At 31.3% G+C, this 16,362-nt stretch overlaps 1 protein-coding gene across 3 annotated transcripts in view; it reads left to right on the top strand.

The window, feature by feature from the left end:
* Positions 1 to 788: 788 nt before the first annotated feature.
* Positions 789 to 16,362, top strand: part of LOC126747874 (uncharacterized) — a 35,134-nt gene continuing 19,560 nt past the window's right edge. For 2 of the 3 annotated variants that reach the window (XM_050456948.1, XM_050456833.1), the window contains exon 1: positions 789 to 999. The gene's annotated coding sequence lies outside the window, so the exon portion shown is untranslated. Of the gene's footprint in view, positions 1,000 to 15,850; positions 16,299 to 16,362 lie in introns of those variants that run through there. The other variant, XM_050456887.1, reaches the window with a different exon arrangement.

Here is a 16,362-nt window from a genome sequence, read left to right as displayed (position 1 = left end):
TACCATTTAGGAACGGTAATTACCGATAGATCGCTTGGAATCGGTTCAATATAAAGTAGATTTTTGTATGTATTTTATGATGTGTGTGAAGCTAGCGTCCGATCGATACTCAGCAACGAAATCGAGAACGCAGCATATGTCGGCAACTTATTTATAGTCCGCGCTTGATGTTATTTAATCAATTTAATGTCCGTATCTCCTGAGATTCCCAAGGGATTTTAATAATTTTTTGTCCAGATATTAACAATAAATATTTCATCGAATTATGGTAGTCCCAAACCTCTACAAACTAAGGTTTCGTTGTGAACATTAATTAAAAAGTGAAATGTTAAAGATATGAAAAAGGGTCTAACTCCCAAAACTGCTAAAGGATAGAAAAAACTTTTTTGTGTAATAAATTATAAATATTTAAACCGATTGCAGATGGTTCCAAATCTCTACAAATGAAAGTTTGTTTGTAAAAAATATTGAATTGTTAGATGTTAACAAATATAAACGGCTATATAACCGACACACTATTTGAATAAAACTTTTTCTTTTTGATTAAAAATAGACCGATTTTAGATAGTTGCAAATCTTTACAAACGATTTGATTTAGGTATTCATTGTTAGTATCTGGACAAAAAATTATTAAAATTCCTTATTAATTCTATATTATATTGATTAAATTACAGCAAGCGCGGACTATAAATAGGTCGGTGGCAATCGACATATGCTGCGTTCTCGATTTTGGTTGCTGGATATCGATAGTTGGGCACATGCATAGTAAATACTGTCAAGCCGTCTTGTCTGTCAATGTCATTCCGTGTAAAATAAAAAAAATACTTTCTAAGGTATCTTTTTTGGAAAGTTTTCAGGTTTTTGTCGAAAAATCGCACTAAGTTCTCCCATTTCCTTTAAAGCATATTAAAACTAAGCTAAAGGTATCCAGCAAACCAACTGGGAATTTAGTTTGTGTTCGTTCAGAGTAACGTTAAGGGATGCCCAACCCACAGTAAGGTATGTCGTGACGTAATTTGTTTTGATGATCTTATTTATCAAAATAGAATTTTATTAATTTAGGCCCGTTTTACGAAATTCGGGATGATGATCCCAGTTTCGCGTGGGTTTATTTCTTTGTATTTTAGTGCATCAGTAGTATGTTATAGTCTTAATTAGATTTAGAAGAGGTTCATTGACTCTACCTATAAGCTAATGCCACCTTGCTTATTAGTATGTATGGTCAGAAAGTTATTTTAAACTATGCATTTCCGTGTTTCCTGTAATGTTTCACTAGAACTGTATCTATATAGTAATTTTTCATAAGTTTAGTTGTATTATTGCTAAAAATAAGATTCCTCAAAGAATTATGCCATGTAGATACTTTAATTTGTTTAAAACCACCTTGCCATTCATAATTTCATTAAGAATCACTTGATTATTCATGAATACATTGTTTAAATGTAAACAAAATATTGAAAAGTGAAACTGTTTCACTGTATAACATAATGTTCCTCTACAGCTTGTGAATGACTCAGATCTCTAAATACATAAACATCCATGTGCTTATCAATTTAACAGCCTGAAATACAGACAGGTCACAACTTGATTAAATTGATGTACATTATTTACTTATATAAAAGGTTCTATTACTTAATCAAAGCAAATGATGTTTGTGGTTTGCTTTTTTAATTCAATTTTGAGTCCCAGTTAGTGAAAACCGAGATGAGTAAGTAGATCTTAGAATTATTCAAATAAGATTATAAAAATAAATACTTTGAATTGTTTGCTTGAATCAGGTAACTTTAGTCCAAATTTTACATTCCTAGATGTGTAATAGTGGCAAAATAGATATATTTTCAGTTTGTGAAATGTAAACTTCTTGCTTGACTTTTATTATTTGTTTAACCAACTTACATTTGTTTGAATAGTCACTATTTGAACAATTTATAGAAACCACTTTTTTTCTTAGTAATACAGTATTAAGAAAGTTAAAGTAATGTATCTGTTGCAGGCTAATTGTAAAACCAGTCGTATTGTAATACACCTAGGCTTTTTCAATATGCCTAGGCATATTGTCATATAGTTCAAATAATTCAAAATATCACAATTTGACTAATAATTTTAGGCGTATTATAATATGACTGAATCTTAGTAGGCTTATTGTTAAATTCAATCTGTATGTGAGTATATTACAATATGACTACATGAGATCAGGCATATTATAATACTACAATCGAATTATTATATAAAAGTATTAAGTGTATAACCGCTTCATTGCGGTTAATTTGTTATTTCTATGTATAATATAGTTATTATAGAAATAGATGTAGAATGTATAGCTAAAAGTCTTGGCCTTGGACTTTTTTTAGCTTTCACAAAACTAGTAGTAGAGAGGAGAAAAAAGTTAAGCTATAAATATTTTAAATAAAAAAATTATTTGGAATAAAAGTAAAAATTACAGTTTTAGAGTAATTATTTACTGTTGGTGGATTTTAGTTGGAGTTATAGGTCTAAGCTAGAAGAACACTTTGAAAAAAAATTGTATTTTCCGACATTTTGATTTAAATTAGATCATCCTCAGGGCACTAAAAACAGGTAAAATTTATGTTAATATTATAAATACCTATGGACAATTAAATCAGAGTTAATAATTATCTGTATAAAATGGACATGAATTAAATATACAGACAATTATTAACTCTGATTTATTATATTATCGTCAATTTTGTCTGTTTTTAGTGCCCTGAGGATGATCTAATTTAAATTGAAACATCAGCAGATACAAGCATTTTTCTCCAAAGTGTTTTTTCTTTGACCTAAATCCATTAAAGAGATTTTAATGTTTTTGAAAATATACAAATATACCAATAGTTTAAGGTTGAGGTCACAAAAAAAAGATAAAATTATTATTTATTTCTTCATGGTCCGCTTTTATGACATTTGCTACTACATTTCATATGAGCTTTAAAACATAAACATTTATTGTTGCGACACTGTACCTTGCTTGGTTTACAAGAACACTTTTTAAAACCCTGTCCTTCAAACTTTGAAAACAATCTTAGAGCTTCCCTTAAGGAAATTGACTTTTCTTCTGGGATGTTAATTATGGTATTATTTTTGCAAAAAGAAATTTCATTCCTGGAAAACCATTGATTTAACATGCCATGTGTAGTACCAATTTGATAAACACCATTAGTTACATTTACTATAGCTCCTAATATATTCTTGGGATCAAGTGGTCCTCTATCTACCTTAGGAACCTCGATTGCAACAATTTAGCCTACATCCAGAGGCTTTAATTTTTTATTGCTGACTTCCAACATTTTTTTCTGCAGCGCGTTTTTGTCCCAGAGCAGATCCTTCTCTTTGTTGCTTGACTTTTTCTTCATTTCTGCATAGATCACAAGTCTGCTCTTGTTGATTTAAGGAAATTGATTTAGGCAAATTATTTTGGTCACACTTTATACATCTTAGGGTGGAAGCATCTGTAATAGTTTCTTTATTGTCAATATCAGGTTTTTGCTGAGAAATATTGTCATGATCTTTTTCCACAAATTCCTCTGTAGCATTATCATCAATATACAGTATTTCTACTTCATGGTTTGCTTCTAAATCGTCTATTGGTTCTTCTAACTCATAGGTAAGTACCATCCTGTGATCTGTATTATTCAAGTCGGTAACTACTGAAGTCTCGATTTCTTTATAAATGTCAGTAGAATATTTGTCGTCAGTGTGATTGCTAGTCGAGTCGACTTGTAAGTTATTTATTGTGGCATCGTGTACTCCATCAGATGTTTTGTAGAGATCAGCTAAAGTATCTTCTGGACAACCTTCAGTTGAACTATTATTTAAAGTTGTTTCTAAATCTTCTTCTTTGTTTATAGTATGAATAACTTCAGAAGGAAAATTAGTAGAAAACAAACCAACTTGAAAATCCACTCCAAATAAAGTTTTGTATGGGGAAAGTTTAATGATCCTGTGATAGGCAGAATTTTTTTGCCACTGAACAAAATAGCAGCCAAGGGACCAGTTTGTTGAATTATTATCCTTTAGCCAAGATTTAAGCATATTTTCCACATCCTGGTTTGATCTTTCAACACTTCCTTGACTTTGCGGGTGACGCGGGCGTCCATTAATGATCTTGCAAGAGGGCCATTTAGCAACCATTTCATAGATTATCTGGTTTACAAATTCTCTTCCATTATCACTTTGCAAGATAATAGGAGCTCCGAATTCTAAAAAAAATTTTAGAAGTTCTTCGCATACATCTTTGGCATTCTTAGATTTTAAAGGTGTGAGATGAATAAATTTGGTAAGATGGTCCTGGTAATTCATTAACCATTTGTATTCTCCATCAGGCGTTGACTGTAAATCGATAAGATCCACTTGTCCGCGATGATTAAAATCTTTGGATATAATGGGTTTCACTACCACACCTTTTTTAGAAAGTTGCTTTTTCCACACAGGTTGTACAATATTTAAGAAATATTTCTACTCCTGGTCTGGGAATTGCATACTTGGATTTCAATGCCATTAACATCTTATCGCGGCCTGCGTGACCCGTACCTATATGAATTTCAAATAATTTGTTATAAAACTCTTCATAGGCAATTATGAAAATGATGTGAACATCTTCCTTGGTTCTTTTTTTAATTACTTTTCTTGTTCCACCAATTTCCATAGTTTCATAAATACGTGAGTAATACAGCTGGTTATTATTCCTTCTAGTTCCTTTATTTTTTGCTTCCCGGGAACTAACTAAAATATCACTTACTTCTCTTATTTTTTCTAGGGTCCATGGTCTTTTACTGCTTTTTCCGTATTCTGAAATTAAAAGACGTATTTTTGTCAATTTTGTAAAATAATAATTACAAAATTCCCAATATGAAATGTATAGAATAATGTAACTTTTTTTAGCTAAATTAATAATATTTATTAGTTTATCTCCGTCATTAGCTAATGTAAAAACTTCATATTTCTTACAGTTATGGCTCTTCATGCTACTAATACTTGTGCAATAACCCTTCCCCCCATAAAAACGCCGAAACACGTGAAATTACATTGAATTTTGCGCCCCCTCCCATAAAAACACAGAGACACATGAAATTACATTGAATTTTGCATATTTTAGTGCTTAAGACCCCCTCCCCCCAAGCCCCTCCAAAAGTTACTGTCTAGTTGTGCCACTGGACTTTTGTATTAATTTCGTATCTTAAGCAGAAAGTGTCTAATACAAAAGAAATATAAAGTTGTCAACAAACAAAATTGTGCACGTGAATCCCGCCATTCCCGCCAATGCAACCGCGGTAAAATTAATATTTTGAGGTTATAGTTATGTTTATATAGTTTACTTACCATTGTAAAACTTCTCTAGTTCTATATAATAATTGTCTTTATTCACAAACATTAAATTAGCACTAATTTTAAATGGTATATAAATAGGTATATCGCACAACACTAACTAAAATTATGATTGCAATTAACCTGACAAACTGTTCAATCTAAATTAAATGATCGAATACAATTCGCCTGGATAGCCGTCAGTCGTATTATAATACACCTGATCTCATGTAGTCATATTGTAATATACTCACGTACAGATTGAATTTAACAATAAGCCTACTAAAATTCAGTCATATTATAATACGCCTAAAATTATTAGTCAAATTGTGATATTTTGAATTATTTGAACTATGTTACAATATGCCTAGGCGTATTACAATACCACTGATTTTACAGTATGCCTGCTAAATGTTAAGGATATGTTATAAATAGGATATGTTGTAATGTATTTAGTTATGATGGTCTTATTTGTCAAAATAGTATTTTACGATTTTAATATTTAATTTTATGGAATTGTGGATGTTCCCAGTTTTCTATGGGTTTATTTCTTTGTATTTTAGTGAGTCAGTAGTACATTTATTTATTTATAATGCATCAACAGCAAAAAGGCCAATTATAGATACAATTCTAATAACTAATATTACAATTCTAATAGTACTAAAAATTTAAGTAGAAATTAATATATTGAAAGCAAGTCATATACTTACACATCGAAAATGACCCAATCATCTAGCAAAAAAATATAAATAAATAATGCAAACTATACCTCCAAAGCCTACATCTGTGAATCAAAGAGTCATTGCTTACAAAAGTTGCACATTTTATAGATTGGTGAACCTTTAAAATGGAAAGTCCAAGTTCAAAGTCTTTCTTTGACTAGTGCTACCAGTATTGATAAAGAATGGAAGCATTGAAAGTATTTCTGGAGAATTAATTTTATTGGTTAAAATCCTGGACATATATACAAGACAAATCTTGGTGTGACAATTTTCCAAAGAAAGCCTATCAAACTCCTGCAATATTAATATGTAATTATAGTCTTGAATCAGATAATAACCATGCTTTTTGAAAAAAAGATATTTCAGGAATTTATGTTGCACATGTTCTATAGTTTTAGTCCATATTTGATATCATGGGAGACCATCCAATGCAACCATACTCCAGCATCAGCAACACCAGACTGTCAAACAATCTTAAATTACAGTAAATTCTAAAACCCTTAGTGGATCTGACAATAACTCCCATTTTTTACATGCCTTATTAACCACTTCAATAATGTTATTTGTAAATGCCAGTTTACAGTCTACTCTCATACCCAAGTCTTTCTCATGCTTATAGTCCTGTAATTGTGCACCAATAATACTGTAAGTATATTTGATTACATTTATTTGATTACAGTTTTATTAAGAGTTAAGAGACACACAGCAACACTTTTTTTCATTAAAACTAAAATGATTACACCAGTTTATAACTCTTTCTAAATTTCTTTGTAAACTAGGACAATCCTCCATTGAACTTATTTCCATGAACATTTTAAAGTCATCAGCAAAACATAAGGTCTTTGAATTACCTACAGAACTTATTAACACTTATGGCATTTATAGCAATTAAAAATAGCAGGGAACCCAAATTGGGGCCTTGGGGACCTCCAGTGGTGCTAGTATAAACATTAGGTTTAACACCCTTGACTTCAATATATTGCTTCCTATGATTTAAATAAGAGATAAGTAATTTAATTAAAATATTTGTCATATTGTTTTTATAGATAGAATTTACTAGAGATGATATACTATACTTTACTTTATCATATAATCAATCAAATAATATAATTTCAAAAACTTTATCACTGAGTTCAACTTCATTCCTGTGTCCGTCCTTTAATATTGGAATCACCTTACTAGCCAAGCCTTAGGATAAATTGAGGCTTGTAAGTCGGGGTTAAAATTGTGCAAAAGGGAATTTACTAAGAAATCACAGCAAACTTTAATAATACATCCTGAAAGCCCATCAGGACCATCAGCCAACAACCATCTGTTGCCTTTTAACCTTTTAATGGCATTTCTAATCTCCTTTTTGGTGTAAACTCTATAACAAAAAAAGGCTTGGAACATACCTCATCCTGACTCAGAGGTATGTCCGTTGAGAACACAGAACAAAAAAATCTGCAATATTTTTAGTGCTATTAACAGAAAGATTATTATAAGAAATTTGGGCTGGTATACTGCTGTCATTCTTTGAAGTCTAAGACCAGAAAAACTTGAGGTCTGAATACATACTTCATTCAGTTTTGTATTCTATGAATGCTTTTTTTTACATTTCATTTAATTTTTTGCCTAACTTTTTTATAATTGTCCCACCAAAATCCAATTTTCGTTTTTTTTTTATTTTACTTAAAAATCTTTCTTTGGCTTTAATCATTTTAATTATTTCACCATTATACCACACAGAAAATAGTTTCCCAACTTGGTTTGACGTGGAGTACATATTCTGAAAAAATATAAATTTTTTCCGGAATTGGTTTTTTTAAAATTAAATGTTACATTATTTATTATTTTACATTCCTGTAACTTTGTATTCATATTTATCTCAATTGATAATATGATGGATGAAATCGATCCACAGGCAACAATAGGTCATCATCAGATCTCACCAAAGAGCCCTGCAAATGGGGACTTATTACACCTAGGTCTAATAACGTTAAGACATTACATATTTCATTAATATGCAAAAAATTGGTAAATTCGAAAAAATGTTTAAAATCGCATATAGATGAATAACGAACATTTAGCACCAAGTTTCTAAATTTAAAATCTAAAAAAATTAAACATGCACTATCTAAAAGGTTGGTTTCAACACAATTATAAAGTCTGTGATAAACTACTCAATACTACATCCAGGTACAAAGTTCACCACCTTGCTTTTTACCTATAATTTTTTTATATTTGCCTTGTCTAAATATTATGCTGTTTACATTAAATTCCTGGTTATAGACACAAGAGTTTTTTTAAATTTATTTTATTTATTTATTTATTTTTTTTATTTATTTATTTCCAAATTACAATTTAACCTATATTACTTTCCTTAATTCTAAAGCGTGTAAAGAAATAAATAATAAGTAAACCCCACTGAAACCAGTGGTTTGTGCGTGGGTTTAGAGTTATAACTTAAATTTACCCAATACCTAATAATAGCATTAATATATACAACAATAAGCAAACTTTATATTAATAATAAATAAGTGCCCCATTATATTAGGGATTATTTTTCCTGTTTTAATCTATCCCATTTAATGAATGTTCATGTTAGCGTTAAGTCTATGTATATATCAAAATTTTATTGTAGTTTTTTTCTCTTTCCCTTTTCTCTCTTTTTCTTTTTTCTCTTCTCTCCTTACCCCAGTAATACAATGAACGAATTCTCACGCATTGATCCCAATATTCACTATTATCTAACTTCAAAATTGTCTTGATTATTTTTGTTAATTAGGTTTAGAATCTATATAAGTTTATATACTTTATGCAAGCTGTTCTACCTTGCTCCAGTAACCATTTTTTTAGGCCTGTTTTAAAAGATGGAAAATATAAAATATTTCGTAAGTTCTGTGGAATGAAGCGGTATACATGTGGTCCCAAGAATTGTAGAGATCTTTGCCCAATTCTTTTATATGTCCTGTCAGTTTTATTTATCTTATTATTTTTATGTCTAGTATTGTGATCGTGTGTAATGTTTTGTAGTTCGGTCCTCTTTTTGTGTTGCCTTGTTAGCATCTTAAAACAAAAGATTTGGTGAATATCTAATAAGCGGTTTTCTTTTTACAGTAAATCGCTTGGATATCGCCTTTTCTTGCCAAACATTTTTAGAAAAAGGTTTCTGCATTATCTCCAACTTCTTTAGATGTACATCATAGGCCCCACCCCAACCCAAAATTCCATACTGAATATGAGAATATACTAATGAGTAATATATTACCTTTATTTGAAACGTATCTAGTATTTGCTTAATTTGTTTAAATTTAAATATAATTACTCTAAGTTTTTTTATGACATTCTCGATATGTATATTCCATTTTAATAAATTATCAATATAGACACCCAGATATTTAATGGATTGAGCTGCCTCAATATTCAGTTGATGTTGATTTATATGTAAGCTTGAAAATCCGGGTCCATTTCTCTTAGAACAACTAAATGCCAGATATTTCGTTTTTTCAAAATTTATAGTTAAATACATTTCATCAAACCAATCCTTAATGTAGGACATATCACGCTCTGCTTTTGCCTTCACATCACCCCAGGAATTCCCTTCATAAAACACGACTGTATCATCCGCAAAGGAAGAGATTTGACCTTCTTCTCTCTCTCGTAATTACCCTGCAATAGTCCGTTAATATAGATAGAAAATAATATTGGTCCAAGAACTGTGCCCTGGTTGTTTTTAGTTTAACCATGTTAGTGCTGTTTATTTCAGTTAGCTCTGTTAGTGCAATTACTTCACTATCATGATTTAATAAATGCAATTTTGGTACTTCTAACTTTCTTTTTAAGCCCCTGCAATTCTGATAGTAAACTTTTTTCTGTTATGTCGTTTAGGCTCTGAAAATTTAGCGACTTATTTATTGTTCAATGTTTTTATTATTATCGGCAGATACATCATTAAAGATTAGAGTCTTAATTAGAAGAGGTTCAATGAATCTCTGTATAAGCTAATGCCACCTTGCTTATTAGTATGTAGAAGAGTCAGAAGTTATTTTTAACTAGGCATTGTTTCCTTTAATGTTTGATTAGATATACATGTATTAGTTTTTATTGTGGATTAGTAAGGTTTCTGGAAGAACTATATAATGTAGGTATTTCAATTTTTGGTAAAACAATTTTGCCATTTATAATACCATTAGGAAATACTTGACAAATACATTATTTAAATTTAAAAAAATCTTGAAAAGTAGAACTATGTTTCTCTGAGCTTTTGTACATAACATATTATTTATCTAGTCTTTGTGAATGACTTAAACCTCTAATTAATCAATCAATGTATTAATGCCAATATACAAAATAGTATTCACACAAGTCAAGAATTACAAAGTTAAAAAATATGGGGACTGTTTATAAAAATTGATAATAAATTTTTTCCTAAAACATTACATAAAACTCATTAAAACTAAAACACAATGATTGATATACATACTATGAATAATACACAATCACAATATGTCTTAAATAAAATGCAATATATAGGTAGGTACTCAATATCACAGATAGAATGTCAAGTTTAAAAACTCTTCAGTTGAATAGAAGGCATTAGAGACTAGAATTTATTTTATTTTATTCTTAAAACATTCCAAATCTAAATCCACATAGTCGGTAGGAAGTTTATTATATAACTTAACAGCTAGAAATCCGGGACCACTCTGACACCTTGTTAAGCGTTGGTAAATTGGAACTAGCCTATTTATGTTTCTAGTACCATAATTCTGTATATCACCATGTACTTTATACTGATCCCTATTCCTGTGTACCCATAAAAGATTTTCCAATATATCTACGGAAGGTAGGATAAGTATTCCCTTCATAGAGAAAACAGATCTACAATCTTCCCTGCAACCCAGCCTACCCAAAATTCTGATTGCCCTTATTTGTAGTGAAAACAACCTTTTCATTTGTGGGGCATGACCCCACCTTAGAATAGCATATGTGGCTATGGGATGGAAGGTGCCATAGGCTGTTCTTAAGCCAGATTCAGATAAACATCCAGCTAGGCGACGAAGGGCATATATAGATGTTTTTAGCAACAATATTAATGTGGGAATGCCAGTGAAGTAGAGGATCTAACAAAACTCCCACAAACTTATAGATAGAAAAATTCTTTGATATGTCAGCTGGTCTCAGAGTAAAAATAACTTTGTTGGTTTTGTCTGCGATGAGATGCAATCGGTTCATGTTAAATCATTCCTGAATTCCCCCCTGCAATACTCTCAATTTCCTCTCTACAGTCTCAAGAGTATCCTCGGCACATGCCACTGTTGTGTCATCAACAAAAATGGTGAATTTACCAGATGGTTCAGTTAATGGTAGGTCATTTATATAGATCAAAAAGAGGATAGGCCCCAAAACAGATCCTCGGGAAACTCCTATGTTTATCCCACTTTTTGCTGATGACTTCCCACCAACACTTACCATCTGATCCTCTATTGCCCAGATAGGAAGTGAGAAGTTTAACACTGTTGGGCTTCCATAGTGAGTTTAACACTGTTGGGAGTCCATATTTAGAAAGTTTTTGCAGCAATATGTTATGGGGAACACAGTCGAATGCCTTGCTCAGATCGCAGAACAAGACACTGCCATATTGCAAGTTATTAAAAGCATTTAACAAATAATCAACTAGGCCTAAAATGGCCATAGTGGTACTTTTACCCTTCCTGAAACCAAACTGGCTGGATGTGAAAAGATTGTTACCCTCAAAAAATTTCACAAGTTAAGCAGCAATATATTTTTTTAAGATTTTTGAGATTATGGGCAGCAAGGAGAAAGGACGGTAGTTCTCGGGCCTATCAGGATCACCCTTTTTAAAAATAGGTATTACCCTGGCTGATCCGAGCACACCTGGAAAAGTGTTCTCCCTGAAGCACTTGTTTATTAGTTTTGTTACTGGAGCTATGATAATGTTTTTAACAGACTTAATTAATTTGACATTTAGCCCATAGATATCTTGACTAGTCTTATTTTTTAAGCCATCAATAATCTCTCTTACTTCTATGAATGATACAGGAGGGAAAGAGAAACACATTCTCCAGCATACCCAGAAGAGAGATTTTGGATTGGGTCACCCTGCGACAGTGGAATGTCTCTAACAGTATCATGGGCAATACGTGAAAAGAAATTATTGAAATCGTCAGCCGTTAAAGTACTTTCATGAGATTTTTTCGTTTTTGACGTATCTACACTACTATTAACAACTTGCCATAAGGCCTTAGTTGGATTAGAAGCTGATGAGATGAATTTATCATTGGCTTTTATTTTTGCCTCCTGTATAGCAGCTCTATAAACTTTTTGAGTCCTTAAATTCCTCCAAACCCCTCAAAATTTATGTTTTTATACTGTCGAGACACTCCACTCAGCAGCTGTAGATGATCATAGTTATTGTCAAACCAAGTTATTGTATTTCTCTGATCGGTCCTCATGCTAGATGTTTTTAAGGGAAAAGATTCAGTATAGGCTTTTTCTAGAGAAGATGGAAATATTTTGAAACAGTAATTGACAGCTATACTCTCCTCTGTCACAAAATTCCAGTTATATGAGGAAACCAGTTCAAAGAAAGACACCATACCTCCTTGGGTCACAGGCCTACAAAGCTTATGGTGGTGCAGAGCCACCAATAATACTCTCAACGATCACTTCGAGCTCCTGTCCAAGATGATCTGATATCCCAATATCAAACACACTGGATTTAAAGGAATCAGTACTGAAATTTATAAAAATGTTGTTTTAGACAAGCTCCAGCCCTATGTATGGTCTGTTATAGTTTGTTTCAAACCATAGCTCCCCATGATGTCAGAAAGGTCAAGGAAATTCTGCTGATCTAAATACATAAAGCCTGAAATACAGGTCATAACTTGCTTAAATTGATGTAGCTCATTTATTTATCTAAATGGTTCTAATTACATAATTGAATCAAATGATGTTTGTGTTTTGCTTTTTTATTATAATTTTGATTACCAGTTAGTGAGAGCCAAAATGAATAAGAGGTTCTTAGATTTATTCAAGGGAAACTATAAAAACAGATTCTTTGAATAATAAGTGATTTACTTAAATCAAGTCATGTTATTTTTCGTTTATAGACAAATATGTAAATAGTGGCAAAATAGGTATATTTTCAGTTTGTTAGATATGAACATCCTGCTTGACTTTCCTTATTTGTTCAACCAACTGACAGTCAGTTGTTTCTGGATAACAAAATTTCTTAATAACAGAATTGACCAATTGCTTCTTAAATATAATGAAGATGGTTTGGGTAATGTTGAGAACTGGTGCAAATTAAATAGCTTCAGATTAAATATTAGTAACTGTGCTTGTCTGGTAATCAACTTCAAAATACCCCAGTAGAAAGATCTAAATCAAATATGGTTTATTGTTTGAAACATTTTTACAACTATCTCAGTAACTAATCAACAAGTCTGTCAGCAAAAAATTAAAAAAAACAAAAAAATACAAATAGGTACAACATATACAACATATACATAAAAATTTTAAAAATGCTTTATAATGCATAACTCTCAAAAAACATTTGACCGCACTCTTTCATTTTCTGGACACATTTTCTCCAGAGAAAATGCCCAAAAAATCTCTGGATTTATTACTAGAACCACCAAGGAGCACTTTTCAGGTCACCCCATTTCACTTCCTGCATATCAAAGATTGAAGAGGTTCTAAGGAATTTTTTGAAATGCTTGTATTTCAAAAAATTTGGTATATATCTCCAGAGAGTCTATGATAATGATCATTTATTATGAATTTTTGATACACTGTCTGAGTAAAAGAAGAATTAAAATATTTTTGTGCACTAAAAATATTAAAAAACAGGTTGTCTTGAAAACACATTTGAGATTTTTCAGATTTGTCAGTTAAATGAACATTCTCCATCCAAAAGTATATTATCTGGCTCATCCATGAAACAACCTTTATAAAAGTGCTCCGATATTGACATTGATTCAGCTAGTTTAAAAGTACATTGCATGGTATCTTAAGTTTGCGTCTTAAGCGTCTGTAAGTGGCTTCATAACCGTTCATGCTTCTAACAAATAAATAAAAGAAATTTTACTGACACACCAAACACTACAATGTTTCAAATATTTACGTGTTTACAGTAATAATCCATGGCAGAATTATATCCATATTTAATATGGTGAACCAGAATATGAAAAGACTGAAAAGCATCGCTTCTAATTTCCAGTTTATTCACTCGAACAAACTGTTCCAATCTATATAACCATTAATTACCTTCTATACAAACATGCCCAACATATTTCTGCATATATGTTAGTTATATAATGTATGTCCTAAAGTAATCAGATTCAAACCACCTTTAATGCCCATCATGATCGGCAATTGTGTACAATTAAGTGAAGCAAATGGGGGTACCGCCTAATATAAGGTTTGTTCTCACTGCAAATTTCTTACAAGTTTGAAACTGTTTCCAAACCATTCTTAATGCGCATGCGTTTCAACTTCTGATCGATTTGAAACCTGTGCGAACATCAAATACGGCTTGAAAAATAGAAAAAAGAAATAACAAGAAAAATAACCTCACTTTTTTTTGCCAGTGGGAAATGGGAAAATAAATAAAACATAAGCAGACAAAAATTTACACTACAACTGTACAGCCGTACCTGGTTTACTGGCGTTACCTGGCCTGACAATAGCTGTATATTATTAATAGAGTTTAAGAGTGTGTGATTATTTGCTACTTCACGGCTTATTCTAAAATGATGGTTTTTGGGACACAGTTTCATTAAAATAGTTTTGAATTTTTGGTCCTTATCCGTTTCAATTAAATCTTCTTTAAAAGTCTATGTCGGAATCAACATAACTCTGATCAGATTCTTCCGACGATTCAAAATCACTCATTTCCTTAATGTTTATTTTTAGACTAATCCGACAATTTAAAATACAATTTTTCAAAATGAATATGAAGGACTATATACAAAACGACAAAATACAAACAACAATTTAGAGAAAAATTTGAGGTCATGTTCATATTCCGAAGATCGGCGTTGACTGGCTACACGAATTCTCTGACACTTTCCTTGAAATAAATCCAAAAACAAGTCTTGACTCTCAGATGACAATTAGAAATTTGTGTAAGAACATGAAACTTTTGATTTGAAACCGATCAGAAGTTTGTGTGCGAACGCATTTTACTCTATTGCGCATGTTTATTTGTCGAAAACTTGTTTTTTACTGCTGTGTGAACAAACCTATAGTGACCAAACTATGGAGGCATAATCAATCTTAGAATGAATCAGCAAGCAATAAACACCCCTTGAAGCATTTAATGAAAAATTTGTACAATGCCTGAGAACATTTTCGTTTAGATCATCATTGAAAGATTTTGTTAAAAATTGAATGATAGAAGAATCTTTGTTTACGCAAAACAGCGCTTTTAAAGTCCTTTGAAAAATCTGTATTAATTGAGTAAATTTGTTTAAACTTCTACAAGGCATTGAACAAATTTATGAGCTAAATTTGGGCACAACCACGCCAATTGATCACTCACCAAGCTATCAAAGAGGTTGGGAATAGAGAAGTGATTGCCGACATTTCTGGCCTCCCTCATTTCCCCATTTTTAAAAACAGACAAAACTATTCTTCCATCTGTTTCAAACTACAGATTACATATTAAACAATATATGAAGAAGTTTAACCATTATCCAAATCCCTTCTTTAAGAAGCACATTTGGTATACTGTCAGGAAACTGAAGACGTCCTGCATACAAATAGCAATTTAACTTATTTTTAGTTATGCAGTTGTCAGTTTGCTGTAGGCACCATAATTAAAATTTTAATGAACTACTTTTATCTAATCACTTAATGATCAGTTCAAAGAAATTGTATAAACCGCATAAAAACAATAATTGCATTACGTTCATTAAAGTTTATTTACTGCACAATTATCCTTCTGCGAATCTTAATTGGGGCCATAAAACAACAAAACCTGTGTTATCAAAAAAAAAAATTAACCAATAAAAAAACCTATTGAAGTGGTGCTTAACTGTTATAAAACCAATTATAATAAAATGGTATTTTATCACACAGGATATTGGATAACCCCATATCAAAATAAACTTGTTAGCATTTCTCTCACTACTATTGAATTCATTCATAAGATCAACCGTCAAGTATTCTTTTATTTACTGTTTTGGGAATGCATTTTTGGCTTAAAACTGACTTGGTTTAATTAACCTGAAGATCAGAAGCATGGTAAGAGATGCAAAGCTTGTTTATTAAATGATAATGGATTTAAGTGGCTAAATAAAAATATTTT

The sequence above is a fragment of the Anthonomus grandis genome, chromosome 1 (assembly GCF_022605725.1).
Source record: "Anthonomus grandis grandis chromosome 1, icAntGran1.3, whole genome shotgun sequence".
In the NCBI taxonomy this organism is placed as follows: domain Eukaryota; kingdom Metazoa; phylum Arthropoda; class Insecta; order Coleoptera; family Curculionidae; genus Anthonomus; species Anthonomus grandis.
Note: the sequence above shows the minus strand (reverse complement) of the source record. Positions and strands in the feature narration are given on the sequence as shown.